We start from the raw sequence: 15322 nt of genomic DNA, 5'->3' as shown, positions 1-15322 counted from the left end.
ACGTTCATGTTTTAACGCGGTCTCGGACTTTCCCGAACTAAATCAACACTGCACAAACTCGCCCAAGTTATAACAAAGATGCCGTTTTTTCCCTTTCACAGATGTAGCTTCTACAACCGCAAACTCTGTATGTAGGCTACATGAAGTTATAGCGCCGTGTCGCCGACACAGCTGATAGAGAAAGACAAACGATTACTCCAGATTAAGGCGCGCAAGCGAGAGAGAGGGAGAGAGAGAAACATACAGGTAATCACCTCCGTTTTATCTAATATTTTAAAAAACATATTCACCGCGATCACAACTCGTGTCTCTCCGACTTTGTAACGTTACACACATGGGAGGGAGACAATCCTCTCGGCTGTAACGGGGAAGTTTACAATATATTAACAAAAAATAAAATAAAAGAATTGTTCTATAAATGTGACTTTGGCAGCTGTCAGGAACAACCTACAGGAGGTCAATGTAGATGTGATTTATTTTCACGAGTAATAAATGGGGTCCGCCCGCTATTCAGACATCCCGCTATTCCGACATGTCTCTATTTAGACATCCCGCTATTACGACATCCCTCTATCTAGACATGCCGGTAGTCCGACACTTTTTGATACCGCTATTCCGACACATGGTCTTTTTTTCTTCTTCTTCTTCTTCTTTTTTTTCTTTTACAGCTGCGATACCCAGGCGCGTCTCTCTCTCTCTCTTTTCTTTTCAGCATGCCTATCACTGGTTTGATGAGGGAGTGATGTTCTTAATCTCAACAACTCAACTATCAAGTCACAAACAAAACTGACACATGATAAACAAACAGAACTATGCTGCAGTTTGTTTGTCAAGTTAACCTGTCACCTTCAGCACCACGGACAGCGCCGCGGATGAGTCGCGGAGAAGTGCCTCTGTGAGCGTCTGGGTTTAGGGCCTCATTTATCAAAACTGTAAGTAAGCAGTGTAAAACTGCTGCTACTAAATGTTTTGCTTAGGCCTATACGGCGAAAAGACACCCACAATATTTACACCTTTTTCAGATCTATCAAACTGTGAGTGCACAACTCTCCACAATTTCTCTTTGATAAATCAAACTGGATCCAAGAATGGTGCGCAGTTGCACGTGAACACACCTCCGCCTCCGGAATGCCTAGACACAACCATATATGGTCAGCACGTGCATATTAATTAGCCATGTGCGCTCTGTGGAGCGGCAACAAAGTGACAACGAAGACAACGGGCGGAGGGTGGGGGAAAGAAAGCGAGATACATGGCATCGGGCAATACATCAGTCAGAAAAATGATCTTGCATTTTAATAAGCTACAATAAAAACAAAAACCTCCCAAATCTCAGCTGCCAGTGTGTTTTTAAACTTGGAGGGTTTGTTTTTTCTTCTCTAATAGGCCTATGTATTTGTGTATGAGAAACAGTGTCTCAGATGAAAAAAAAAAAAATCAGAAGGACACGTCTGACTATAAGGTAATCAATCAATGTCGGAAAAGCGGAATGTTTGAAAAATAGTAAAGTGCCGCTACTCCGACAATGAAAAAAAAAATGTCGGAATAGTGGGACGTTTGAAAAATAATGTTAATGCCGCTATTCCGACAATTAGAAGTCAATGTCGAAATAGCGGCATGTCGGAATAGCAGCATGTAACCGTAATAAATGACGTTTTTTAAAATAAAAGGGGGAAAAATCCATGTTGCCATGGAGATGTGTAAACAACATGACATGGCGAAGTTTAGTACATTTACTAAATGTACGTTCTGCTTTTTTTTGCAGAAGCCAGTGGTTACACTGTACATCCAGAAAGCGAAGGACAGATACATTGCAAGAGAACTGGCCCTCCTACGTGCCTCCAAACCCACACCACCAATGGTCTCACATCTTGACGAGGTGGATGATGCAGCAATCCAAGAGGCAGTCAGGAGGGTGATAGAGGCTGCTTCCCTTCCCATGCTGCAGCTTCTACCACTGTGCCTCCTCTTTCGGGCCACATGTCTAGTTCTCCCCTTGCCAGCCAGGGTTCTTGTGACCCAAAAACAAAAACTATGCAGGATCCTTCTCCTTCAACCAGCCAGGCTTCCTGTGACCCAGAAATACCAGCGATGCAGGATCCCGCTTCATTAACGTCCAGGTGGGGGACTTGGGACGAGCTAGTGATGGGAGGGGTGTACCGTGGATCAGACATCGGCATCGGCATGGAAAACAGAACTGTGTTTCTACTGAACCTTCAGGTTATGATATATCTTGTAGGCAAATCAGAATCATAACCTGAAGTGTCAGTAGAAACACAATTTTTTTCTTACTTGTTTTGTAAGTTATAAAGGTCCCACTATATATTTTTTTTCCCCAGTATGTCGATGGGGTATTTCCACTGAACTCTTCTTGCTGCAGCTTTAGACTGCCACTCCCCCCGGAATAACACTTCGATAAAAATTAATAAACATCTCAAAACAGATCAATCTGTCACTTATTCAAGTCTTAATGAATACTATATTGTTAACTGTATTTTCACAGCCCTTTCTAGATTATAAACATTTTGTGTAGCTTTAATAGCACACTATTAATCTTCTGTATTTGGTTTTCAATCTTTTTGGGCCGTTATGTTTACATATTTTTTCCCCTTATTACATAGGGAAGGGGAACCCCTTTGTTTATTTATTTTTTCTCTGGGTACCCCAGACTCACTAATATTTATAGATGTATTGAAGCAGGGAACCCCTCTGTATATACATCCCCCCCCCTTTTTTTTTTCTTTTTTGTGGCAATAGACAAGAGGGGCCCTAGTTTCCTAGACCGGGCGAAGTCTAAGTTCAGCGCAGCTTCGCCACGCCAACGGGGTGTGTCCAGGTCCATTTCTCAAGTTTGCTGGGCCGCGCAGTCCGACTTACGCCAGCGCAAACCCTCCCCTCGTCCCTCCTACCGGCGCAAACGGCAAAGGGGGAGGAGACAGGGCAGGAGGGAGACAGGAGGAGGAGAAGTGGGATTAACACAGCCGATTCGGATCTTCACCAATCAAATGAGCTCCTCTCCTCACCTTTAACTGCGCCGCGGGCGATGCGCGCTGCAAGTTTGTCATTTTATACTTTGACATGGACGGAGGAGACAGCGACGCCAGAGGCCGAACCTCTCCCAGGAGGAAACAGCTGTTTTGGTCCGGAGGTCCGAGCTCAGAGTGACCGAATAATGAGTTTACTAATATCCTTAATCAGGTTTGATCTGATACACTGAGAACCACTGCCCAGCTAAAAAACAACAACTAATAAACTAATAAAGAAACTCACATTTATTCAAACCCTGTGTGAGAAAGATGAGAGGTGTACACTAATCACAATATAAACAAACACCATGCGGGATGAAATCAGCGTAAAGGACGCCCCCCCCCCCTCTCTCTGTCTGTCTGTCTGTCCGTCTCTTTTTCTTTTTTCTCTGTGATGAGAGCTGCTGAGTATAGGCTATATACTGACTATCTGATACCGAGGCTGTTGTGGTGGGCTAACGGGGTGTTCCCACCAATGCAAACGCGCGATTTGACGCGTCATCGCGCCGGGCGATGCGATGGACGCGATAGCGCGGCGCGATGGACGCGTTGGCCGCGAAAGATCGCCTCCATCGCGTCGCCCGGCGCGATGACGCTTCATCGCTCGAGTTCAAATAATTGAACTTTTGCGGCGAATTCGCGTGAAGACGCGCCGCGACAGCCTATCAGCTTTGAGATCGTCACCGACGTGCTGACGTACGGACGTACTGGTGTTCCCTTGGCAGTTTAGTCAGAGCGAGTCTATTGACAATATTAGAAGTTTTCTGGTTTAGTTTAGTTTATTATTCAGATCCCCATTAGCTGCAGCAAAGCCACAGCTCTTCAGTGTTGCTTTTCCGGTGCTGTTACAAACGTTTTTGGTTTGGATATTCGGACCTGAAAGCCCGTTATCACTGCTGTTTTCAACCAGCGGGCGCTGCGAGCCGGCCGCCCCGTCCCAAAGCACTCAACAGGCGGTCAGTCACACAGTAGTTCACGGAGCTGTCTCTGCTGCAGCCAGAGACCCACACCGCTGTTCCTGTCCCATCTACAGGGACAGGAACAGTGCAGCGACGGCCAGAGAATGAAATAGTGGGAGAAATGTTGTTGTTTGGGCGGGCTCGTCGCGCGACGCGATGCCGCGACGAGGCGTTTTTTGCATATTGAACCAGCGTCAAAACTGGAGCGTCTAGCGCGACGCGATTTCATTTGACGCGCGATTCAATCGCGTTCATCGCGTTTGGTGGGAACACCCCGTAAGAAAGATGATGATTTGTGTTTTGTTTTTCATTACGGCTGCGTGACGACGTGGTCGCTCGCCGCTAATGAATTAATAAGTAAATAAATGAATAAAGGGGATCCATTACGCGTGCCACAGCCTTTGATCTCTGCTTTGATCTGACGTCAGATGTGACGGGACAATCTATATAGATATTAATTCACGTGTTGATTCCATTAGTTGCATTAAATAGTGGTTATTGTGGATATTTATTGCATTGAAATGTGCCTGGAACTGTGGAAATCTGCCTGTGAGGTCTTGGTGACGTGTGTGCACTGCAGGTCAGTCAGCCAAACTTCCACTGCACCAAGCTGAATCTGTGACGCCTCCCCCTGCTGCGCGGCCACGCCTATCTCAGCGCAGCGCGATCTACCAATCTGCCGATCTGACTTTGCGCTAGGCTGTGCTGGTCGAAACTTGCATTAGACCGGCTGCGTTACCTTGCGCCACCTGCGCTGCGCCACCAAACTAGGGCCCGAGGTGTGCTTTACCTTATTCAAGTTTATCTATAATATTCCTCATACGTTTGTTCATTTTGGGGTCATCCCTATGTTCCCACAGCCCTATGTTCCCTCAGCCCTATGTTCCCTCATTTCTAACTTTTGTCGTCACTGAAAATTAGGCCCTATGTTCCCTCAGCCCTATGTTCCCTCATTTCTAACTTTTGTTGTCACTGAAAATTAGGCCCTATTCCCACAGCCCTTTGGTCCCACCATTGGTTGGGTTTAGGCAATGAAGAAAGGAGTTGGTTAAGTTTAGTAAAAAGACCAGGTAGAGGCTAGACAGGCCAGATAGACAGAGTCCAGATAGGTAGAGAGAGTCCAGAGGGAACATAGGGCTGAGGGAACATAGGCACGCTCCCTTTATTTTCATTTAAAAATGGACGACATGTGTCTCTGTACAATTATACACTGTGTTTTTATTGTTGATTCTAGACCATGTCGCCAACTATTGTCAAGCCGGTGGTGCTTCACTCATCCACGCCCATGGGTGGATCCTGTGTATCTATTTAATGAGCACCTGAAAGCAACTGTCTTTATTGACCTGTGGAAGAGCGCACTGCTCGAAACGTTGTCCCATTTTGTAGTCCTCAAATACATTTTTGTATGGGAGCGTCTACAGTGTGGCGAGTCCTTTCTTCTTTTTGATGTAAACTGTAATTAACCATATGTCCACTGAAGTGAACATCATGCATCAAGTATATTTCTAATACACATTTTCCCTCCTTTTTTCCCCTTGTGACTGTTTTGGTTGTATATCAGTGTATATTTGCTATATTTATGGGCTACTCATTTAATATATATATATATAATGTGCAGTTTAACTGTAGGTTCTGTGATTATCATACTTTGTTATATTTATATTTGATCATATTCATATTAGTGCTGTCAAAGTTAGCGCATTAATTATGGCGATTAATTTTAAACATTTAACGCATTTGTTTACTTCCGGTGGCGGCTGACCCGTAAACTTTGGTGACGTGAGCAGGCAAACCGGGAAAAGCTACGTACCCACTGTAGCGCTGTTATTATTCACTTTATTAGGTTTTAAAATGTTTACATGTGAGTAATTTAACCGTTTAGATGACCAATATGCGGTTAGTTTATCCACATGCAACTGTGATGAGTATATTAGTGACGACAGTGATGATGATGACAGAAAACTAGAGACAGAGCTGAGGATGATGAAGAGGCAGACAGTCCAGATGATCAGGGCCAGATCAGACGGATGCACATGGAGCCTAGCCACACTCAAGCCCACAAAGACGTCTGGAAATTCCAAGACAATGATTTTGATGGAGACTTTCCTCCTTTTCTAGGAGACAGGAAAGTAAATGTTGAAGGAAGAGATCCCATAGATTTCTTTAGGCATCTATTTCCTGTGGATCTGATTGATGATATAGTGCACAACACCTACTTGTATGCCTTATTTGTATATATTACATGTTATCAAAACAACATCCTCTGCCCTTAGACCCTCACATCGACTGAGTGAAATAACGGTTATAAAAAAACACAGCAAATCGAAAAGACACAACGAAAAAGATAAAAAATCTAGCGCCAACACAAGGGTCAATAACACAAGGCCTGCAGAGAACAGAGAAGCTGGAAACAGCAGTGAAAACAGCAGAGGTCAGGCTGGCAGTAAACACAGTTTATTTTCTTTGTTAATAGAGATATAAATTTTACGAAAACCATTGTATTATCTTAGTTTAGGCCCATTTTATGGATTATTTACCTCATTGTTGCATAACTTTTATTTTTTTATTTTACGATCTTTTGTCAATAGCCGGCCGGTGCGGACAATGTTGCTACGTTACATCCGCTTTCACGGGTGGGGTTTTTGCCGCTTGGAGCCGTTCAGGAAGGGGATCGGTCAGTTGGTCAGTCGTTCGTCCTGTCTTGAGAAACACTGTGTCGCGCCACAGCCGTCCGCGGCGGAGTGTGATGGTCCATCGGCCGACGCAGACAGGGCATGTACCCATGCCGCATCAGGACCACGGAGAGCAGCAACGAGATGCCAGTCTGCCTCGGCGGCTAGTGCCGCCAGCCTGTTTTAAATTACATTACTCCTTTTAAAAGTGGACGGGTTAACAGTGCAAATATAAACATTTAAAAACGTTTCATGTCAGGGACTACAGAGACAACGCGGGCCCTGATTCAGACGTATGTGCATTTAAGGGGTGTCCCATTTCTAAGTCACAAAATAGCCCCGGTGGAGCCTCCACCTGTGGAGCAGATCAACGGCTCGTCACGGAGACACCACCCCGTCCGGAGAGCTGGTCAGCCGGCCAACCTCTGTCATCATCCCGGGAGAAAAGACCATTGCTAATTAACTTACCCACAGGTTTTTTAAAGGTTTAACGCCGGGTAGTTACATTCTTTTTAGGAGATAAATGCTGGTCTCGTTGATGAAATGTAACAATTGTGGCAGTCACATTAATTTGTTTGAATTAAAAGTGAAGCTTCATGTGTGTATTGGACACAGGAGCCTACGTACAGAAATCACCACATTTACATCAATAAATAAATGTTTTACAATAAACCGGTCAGTCTGCATTACATTTTATTTTATTTTATTTTATTAAGTTAACGTGGTTCTGAATAGAGGATTTGTGGCAAAAGCTCGTCACGTCTGCTTATGTGAAAGCCAGCAGAAACTACTGATGACGTATGTGACTGTTGAAGGGGTGTCCCAATTCGTAGGGGTTGACTTTCTACCCTCACCCCTTGTAGCTCCGTTTCAAGGGCCAAGGGTTAAGGGCTAGGGGTAGGGATGAAAAATAGAATGGGAATTGGTCATTAGAGCCCGCTATCTGGGATCTTAGTAGATCCGGCCCACTGTGTTCAAGACAAGTAATGCTGTTTTCAAGGCGATGCTGAAGTGTTACAGAAAGAGTGGGAAAGACACCAGCTTCCATCATCCTCGTATCCCTGAGTCGGAACTTGTAGAAGTCAGAAGTTCATCTGCGCTGTCTCCCCATACGCCCCTCGACCTCGTCAGAAAGCTGTGGTTTGACATCCAGCTGTGTTTGGCTCGGCGTGGCAGGGAAGGGAACTGTGAGCTGATGATGACATTTTTCATCATCCAAAGAGACGAGCATGGCATTGAATACTTCAGTCTAGCACATAATCCTCAGACAAAAAAAATAATTAAGACCCACACAAGGAAAACCCAAGAGGTTTCATGTTCGCCAGGCCTGGTGATCCCCTGTGTCCAGTAAAAAGTTTTAGGAAGTACATCTCTAGATATCCCCAATGTGGGACAAGAAAAGGACAAGGCACAGGCACAGACAGGAAAGGACTTTATTAGACACAAGATCCTGAATCACAAGGAAACAGATGAAACTGAAGAGCAAAGGCATGAAATCAACACAAAACGGAGCACATCATGGGCCTTGACAGTATTTGAGGACTGGCTCACTGAGAAGAAGATGGTAACAGATTTGGATAAGTATGAGGCAGAAAACCTCAACCAGGTGCTGCGGTCATTTTATCCGTCAGTCCAAAACAACAACGGAGAAACGTACTCAGAGTTTGACATAAAGAACAGTGTTACCTTCAAATCGAGTAACGGGGGATTTAAATCAGGCAGGATGATAAGGGCCATGAATATAAATTTCTCTGGCCCACAATGCCGAGACAAGAAACCATAAATATCCAAATGATCCATGTAAAGAAAATGACAGAGGTTTCATCTTTGCTGAGCTCGACAACCCAAACTGCCCCGTCGCCAGTTTAAAAAAAAAAAAAAAATCTGTCTCTGTGCCCTCCTGATGCAAACGCGTTTTATCTTCACCCGTTAAAAAAAGACCAGCAGCTACTGGACAGGCACTGGACGCCGTCCACCACCGATCAGGAGAAATGGAGCAAGATCCTGTCTTCTGAGAAAAGCAATAGTAGGTTTAGCACATCACTCTGATAAAGTGCTGGCTTACGACTCACTGTCAAATGATTTTTTGTTGTTGTTTTTTCTCTTTTTTTTTTACGAGAGTGGAGCAACATTTTGTCGTCTCTCAACGTCCCAACCAGCGGTGGTCAGGGCCCACAAACATCAAATCTTCGTCCTTCAAATGCGATGATGGACATGCCAGCGTCAATCGAATTTTACCATCAACGGCAATGTTACATTTAATTTTAAATAGCTAGTTCGTTACTATCACCTCTTGTCTACTGTCATATCTGTCTTTCTGTCTTGCTTACCCTCGTGCTTAATTTCCTTTCTACGCATGATCAGACAGGCCAGATAGATAAGAGAATGTCCAGAAGTAGAGAGTCCAGAGAAGTAGTCACCTGTTGAGTAACGTACATTACCTTTATAAATCCTAGTTGGAATGGTGGGACAATGGCATGTTGGAATAGCGATATGTCGGAATGGTGGGATGTCGGAATGACAGCATGTAACCGTTCCCACAGCCCTATGTTCCCACATTTCTAACTTTTTTTCTCCACAGAAAATTAGGCCCTATGTTCCCATAACATTACACCCATAGACACCTTTCCACATAGAGCATGCGCCATGTGATAAATCTCAAATGTGGGAACATAGGGCTGTGGGAACATACAGCTGTGGGAACATAGGGCTGTGGGAACATAAGGCTGTGCGAACATAGGGCTGTGGGAACATAGGCATGGACCCCTACCAAGACCCCAATGGCAACAAAGGTTGCACCTGCACCACAGGCCATTCTAGAGATGGTCAGGTGAGTGAGTAAGTTTATTTTATTATGTTTATTAAGTGATGAAGACCTGTGAAAGCATAAGGGTAAGTTCAGAGAATCTCCTTAGAGTGAAATTGATCATTCCCTGTCTCTATTTACCAGCCATTCATTAATATCCAGTTTCTTTTTTCATCCAAGACCATTGGCAGCAATTCCAGTGTCTCCACACTCTATCCCATATACGCTCTGGTGGACAAGTTGTGACCTGTACATTCTTCATGTAGTTAAATTATCTTCATCCCTCAATACTTTAAAGTTAAGACTGAAAGCTTACCTGTTAAATCAAGAACAAACTAATAGTTTCTTTTCCAGTATAGTTGTCATTGGATCATTATCTCTTTACATGCTCATACACTCACTCAGTCAAATACAATTATTTTACATTTATACACACCCATGTTTTTATTTCTGACTTCTTTGAGTGCGTGCTATGAAATGGCACTTGTATTGCTTTCTTATTTGTTGTTATTTGTTGTTGCTTTCTCCTATTGTTGTTGTTGATTTATCTTCGGAATGTTATCTTCTGAATATTTCTTGGGTTTGTGCTTTTTATAAGCCCATATTTGACATATTAGCCCATAGTTTTCTTGTATGTAACAACATCTATTGATAGCTTTCAGTCACGTGACTTCCCAGGGACCTGGCGGTCAAAAGCAACATTCCAAAATGGCCCCGCAACGGACTTTCTATGGACAAACAACCGAGTAATGACTTAAATCATCTGTCAGCAGCCGAGAAAGAAAGATATAAAAACAACTTTGAAGTTTTGGGCACTTGTGACCCATATTCAACACCAGCTGTTGTATACGAGCTGTTTAAGATGACCAGTTCCCTGCCGAAGCTCGAGTTGGGCGATGTTTACATTTACCTGGTGGAGAAGCCATCATCCTCCACCGCTTGCAACCAATACCTCCGGTGTTATGGCTCAACTGGTTTCTGATTAAAAGCCCCATTTTGTAGTTTTTGATCTTAAAATAATGTTTCTGAACTCATTGAAGTGGTAGAAATGGACCTGTAACTTTCCTGTGCGTGAACACCGTCCTGGTACCGCAGCTCCGCTGAGCTCCACAGTCTGAGCTCCAGCCCACTGAGCCCAGGCTCCCTGCTCCTCTCACCCACAAACCAGCCCCCCGGAGCTTTGCTACGCACCGCTACCGATGGCAACGATGACGGCGGTCCGATAGCAGCGGGACCAGCGGCAGCGGCAATGGTAACCCGGCGGGACCGCCCGCCACCGGACACGGCAACAGCACCGACCGCGGCGGCGAGAACTCAGGTGGGACACACGGATCTAAACGCTTTGACCGCTGACCAGAGGGATCAAAGACGGGGAAGGCAGTGGTCCGGGACTGAGAGACGGAGCTGTTTATTTTTTCCATTGTGACCAGCAGTGACACAGTATTTATCTATACTACTACTACAGGGGTTAAAGTAATCCGGATTTCCGTCAATGAGAAAAAATGAAAAAAAAAAATAAAAATAAAACTAAAACTAGCCAGGACCGTTGTATTAACCTAGCGGTTCTCAACGGGGGGGGGGGGGGGGGGGGGGTGCGAGCACAGGGGGGGAGGGTGGGGGTCGGCTCCCGGTCAGTAATTTCTCTTGCTAATCAGTGAAGTAAAAAATAAGAGTGTGGGGGATATTTTTTGCACTATCTGGCAACCCTGGCCTGCCTTGCACGTATGAGCCCGGTGACGTGACTGTCAAAAAAAAAAAAAAAATTCAGTCAAAAGATTTTTTTTGCTTTAACCCCTGCTACTACTACTACTAGTACTACTACTGTGTATCTATAAAAGCACTCTATAGCCGATATGCACACTTCAGAAAAATAGTAATAAAGACAAAAAAAAAGCAGGATACAGAGAACACAGAGAGAACACATAAACCCACTAAAAAGGAAGTGTTTTATTTTACTCTTGCTCTTATTGTCAGGTAACATACAGCCAAACCCAGGCCCTCCATTGAATTATCTTGATACTCCTAATGAATTCAGGGCACGGTCTGGATTTGGGATTATCCACATAAATGTCAGGAGTTTACTCCCTAAAATGGACTTAATTAAAATCTGGATACAGACAACCGATACTGATATTCTTGTACTCTCAGAAACCTGGCTGAATAAAAATGTTCCAGATAAGGACATCACTATCAGTGGTTATAATGTTTTTCGTTGTGATCGGCCCAGGAAAGGAGGAGGTGTTGCCATTTATATCAAAAAGAAATTTCAGGCCACACCCATTACCTGTATTTCCTTAACTAAACAATTTGAATTACTTGCCTTAAAACTTGGGTTTTCTCATGACCAGTCTCTTATAGTTATGGGCTGCTACAGACCTCCTTCAGCCTGCAGTGAGACCCTTTCAACCCTATCTAATCATGTGGCAGGGTTAAATTCTAGTGAAATTGTTCTTGTGGGAGATCTAAACTATGACTGGCTATCTTCAGCTTCAGACTGCCTAAAAAGTGTCTGCGATTCTCTGAATCTAACCCAGCTCATTGATAGCCCAACCCGACCTAACACAAAATTTCCATCCAGATCCTCACTTCTTGATCTTGTTTTGACCAATGTACCTCATAAGTACAGTAATATAGGTGTTTTGAGTGATCACTCCACTATCGCAGTGGTTAGAAATGCCAAACTCCCCAAGACCAAGCCACGCATTATATACTGTATAAGAGAGATTTTAAACATTTTCATGAACAAGCTTTTATTCGTGACGTGTATAATTGTAAATGGGATAGGATCTCCTTATTTGATGATGTGGAAATGGCCTGGAGTTATTTTTACGATGATTTCCTGAATCTAATTAATAAGCACGCCCCCTTTCGGAAATTCAGGGTGAAAGGGCGTAATAATCCCTGGTTTCACCCAGAAATAGGAAATCTTATAAAAGACAGGGATGCTGCATGGGCCAGAACTCGGAAATCAAAATCCGAAAATGATTGGCTTTGCTTCCGACAGTTACGAAATAAATGTACGGCATCAATTAAGAAGGCAAAAGCTTAGTTTTATCTAACAGAAACTACAAATAACTTAAATGACCCAAAGAAATTTTGGAAGGTGGTGAAGTCAACATCTGGTGTTGTTCAGCAAAATGAACTACCACATTTTTTGGTCCATGGCTCTGTCAATTTAACCGATAATTTGTCTAAGCTAAATTTCTTTAATGAGCATTTTGTCTCTGTGGGTCATCTATTCGATAAGGAATATTCCAGTCAAATAGAACCTGACGTGGCGAAGGAGTCTTTGGATGAGGCTGTAAATAGCCCCCCAGAGAACTCCTTTTACTTTGAACCTGTGTCAGCTTCTGAGGTGTCTAGAGCCCTAACTGGCTTGGATGCTAAAAAATCAGCTGGTCCTGATAAATTGGACCCTATCTTCCTAAAGGTGGCTGCAAATTATATAGCCGAGCCCTTGACTCACATTTTTAATCTTAGTCTCAGCACCAATACACTCCCAAAAGTTTGGAAATCTGCCTTTGTCCTTCCCCTGTTAAAAGGGGGTGACCCTTCTGACGTGAATAACTACAGGCCTATTTCAAAATTATGCATTGTTGCAAAAATATTGGAAAGAATAATCAGCGAACAACTAAAAGATTTTTTAGACTCTAATAGTATTTTAAATAACTTCCAATCTGGCTTCAGGAAGCAACACAGCACGGTCACGGCTGCCCTGAAAGTTTTTAATGATTTAATTGAAGCACTTGATCTCAAAAAAGTATGTGTCGCCCTTTTTATCGATCTCGAATTGGCATTTCTAACCAGGCTTCCACCTGGTTTGCTGATTACCTGTCTAACAGGACCCAGGCAGTCCAGTTAGCCAATGTCACATCATCTTCACTCAAGATCACTAAAGGTGTGCACCAGGGCTCTGTCCTAGGACCTATTTTATTTCCTATTTATATAAATGATCTCTGTGTCAATATGTCAAATGCTGCTTATCACTTTTATGCTGACGACACTGTCATTTATTGTTGTGCGTCCTCTGTTGTGCATGCATTTGAGCTGTTACAGTCTGCTTTTAAAGGTGTACAGAAATGGCCGTTTGTCCTGTTTGTCGCGCCGAGTTGTCACGAGCTGCAACACGAGTTTACCCGAGTAAGGAAAACAAATTTGATTGGTCGTTATCGAGCGGCAGAATATTCAAAGCTTGGGGCGAGCCCGAGCTCCGTGTGTGTGTGTGTGTCTCAGACGTTTGAATGACGGATGACAGACCCAATATCAGTGGCTGATGAATCCTGTGCAGGCTGACGTATAATCCGTGCGCCTGCATTATCCAATGCGAAAAAAAAAATACACACTTTCATCACGGATTTACTCAAAAATAGAATTTTGCACAAAGTTTGGCCTACAACGTCTGAAAGATGAGTTATCACATTCATTTTATGATCCAGAGTGGGCTTAAATTCAGTTTTCTTTTCTGTACACCTTTAACGTGGTACAGGCCCGACTACAAAGTCTCAAACTGGTTTTAAACACCAGTAAATCAAAAATAATGGTTTTCTCAAAAGCTCCTTACTCAACTGAAAATTTACCCTCTGTAATAACTGCCCAAGGAAACCCATTCGAGGTTGTTACTAAATATAAATACTTAGGTTTCCTTTTATATACGGAGCTTTCGTTTAAATTGCACATTGAAAACCTGGTAAAAAAAACTCAGGCTAAAGCTTGGTTTCTTTTATAGAAATTGCGTGTGTTTCTCTCTGCGAGTGCGTAAATTGCTTGTGTCGTCAACTTTCCTACCGGTAGTTGACTATGGAGATGTGTTGTACATGTGTGCTTCGTCCAAAAGCCTAGCAGCTTTGGATACTGTATATCACAGTGCATTAAGGTTTTTCACTGGCTGTGGCCGTCTCACTCATCACTGTCAGCTCTACTTGAAGTCCGGGTGGCCATCTCTGAGCACCCGGAGAGAAACTCACTGGTTGCTTATGATCTATAAGGCTCTCCTTGGTATGGTTCCTTCCTACCTCTGTTCACTCCTCCGTCGAACAGAAAATCGATATGCCTTAAGGTCCAGTGATATTTATTGTTTGAACATTTCTAGAGTGCGGACTGAATTAGGGAAAAAAGCGTTTAGTTATGCCGCTCCATCAACATGGAACAACCTCCAGGCTGAACTGAAATTGTCTGAACTTGTATCTCTTGGTGTATTCCGTCACTTCTTAAAGCAGTACTAAAGAACTTTCAGTTTTGGTTGAGTTTGGCGGCGCCTGTGGACCAAAGCGGTAGTGTTTTGCCTGAAGGAAGACTCCATTTCCCATGAACACTAGCATGAAGCCCTGTAAATATCCTGCATTAAAATTAACAGAAGACATCAAAACTAAGTTTCTGTTTCCAGTGGATCATTTCAAAGTGAAAACACAAACATAATCCATTGCTAAAGTGCCGTTTTGCCTGCTCCCTCCTTGTTGTGACTCGCAAAAGTGAAAGTGAAAGTAAAGTGAGAGCCGGGTTCCTACCATGCTCCTCAAAGCTGCTTAGTGCCAGAGAAAGAGATACAGACCCCCTCAGACCATGACAGAGGTGTCATTCAACTTGTTGTAAGTCGATGTATCATCACAAAAGTTATGAAAATATTTTATGAAGGTTGAAAAGTTACTTAGTGTTGGTTTAAAGGTCCGACAACAAAAATCATTTGAGCGGTGCCTTTGCTGACCAACCTTGTCACCTTGACCTCCTTGCTCCCTGCACTTTTGTTTTAACCTCTACTGTAACATGGCCCTATTTATTATAATGTAATATTGTAATGTATTTTGTATTTTATAATGTTGACGACGTGTGCTGCTGCCCTCTTGGCCAGGTCACCCTTGAAAA

The sequence above is a fragment of the Trachurus trachurus genome (genome assembly GCF_905171665.1).
Source record: "Trachurus trachurus genome assembly, chromosome: 13".
Classification (NCBI taxonomy): Eukaryota; Metazoa; Chordata; class Actinopteri; order Carangiformes; family Carangidae; genus Trachurus; species Trachurus trachurus.
The sequence above is the reverse complement of the archived record's forward strand: the minus strand, read 5'-3'. Positions refer to the sequence as shown.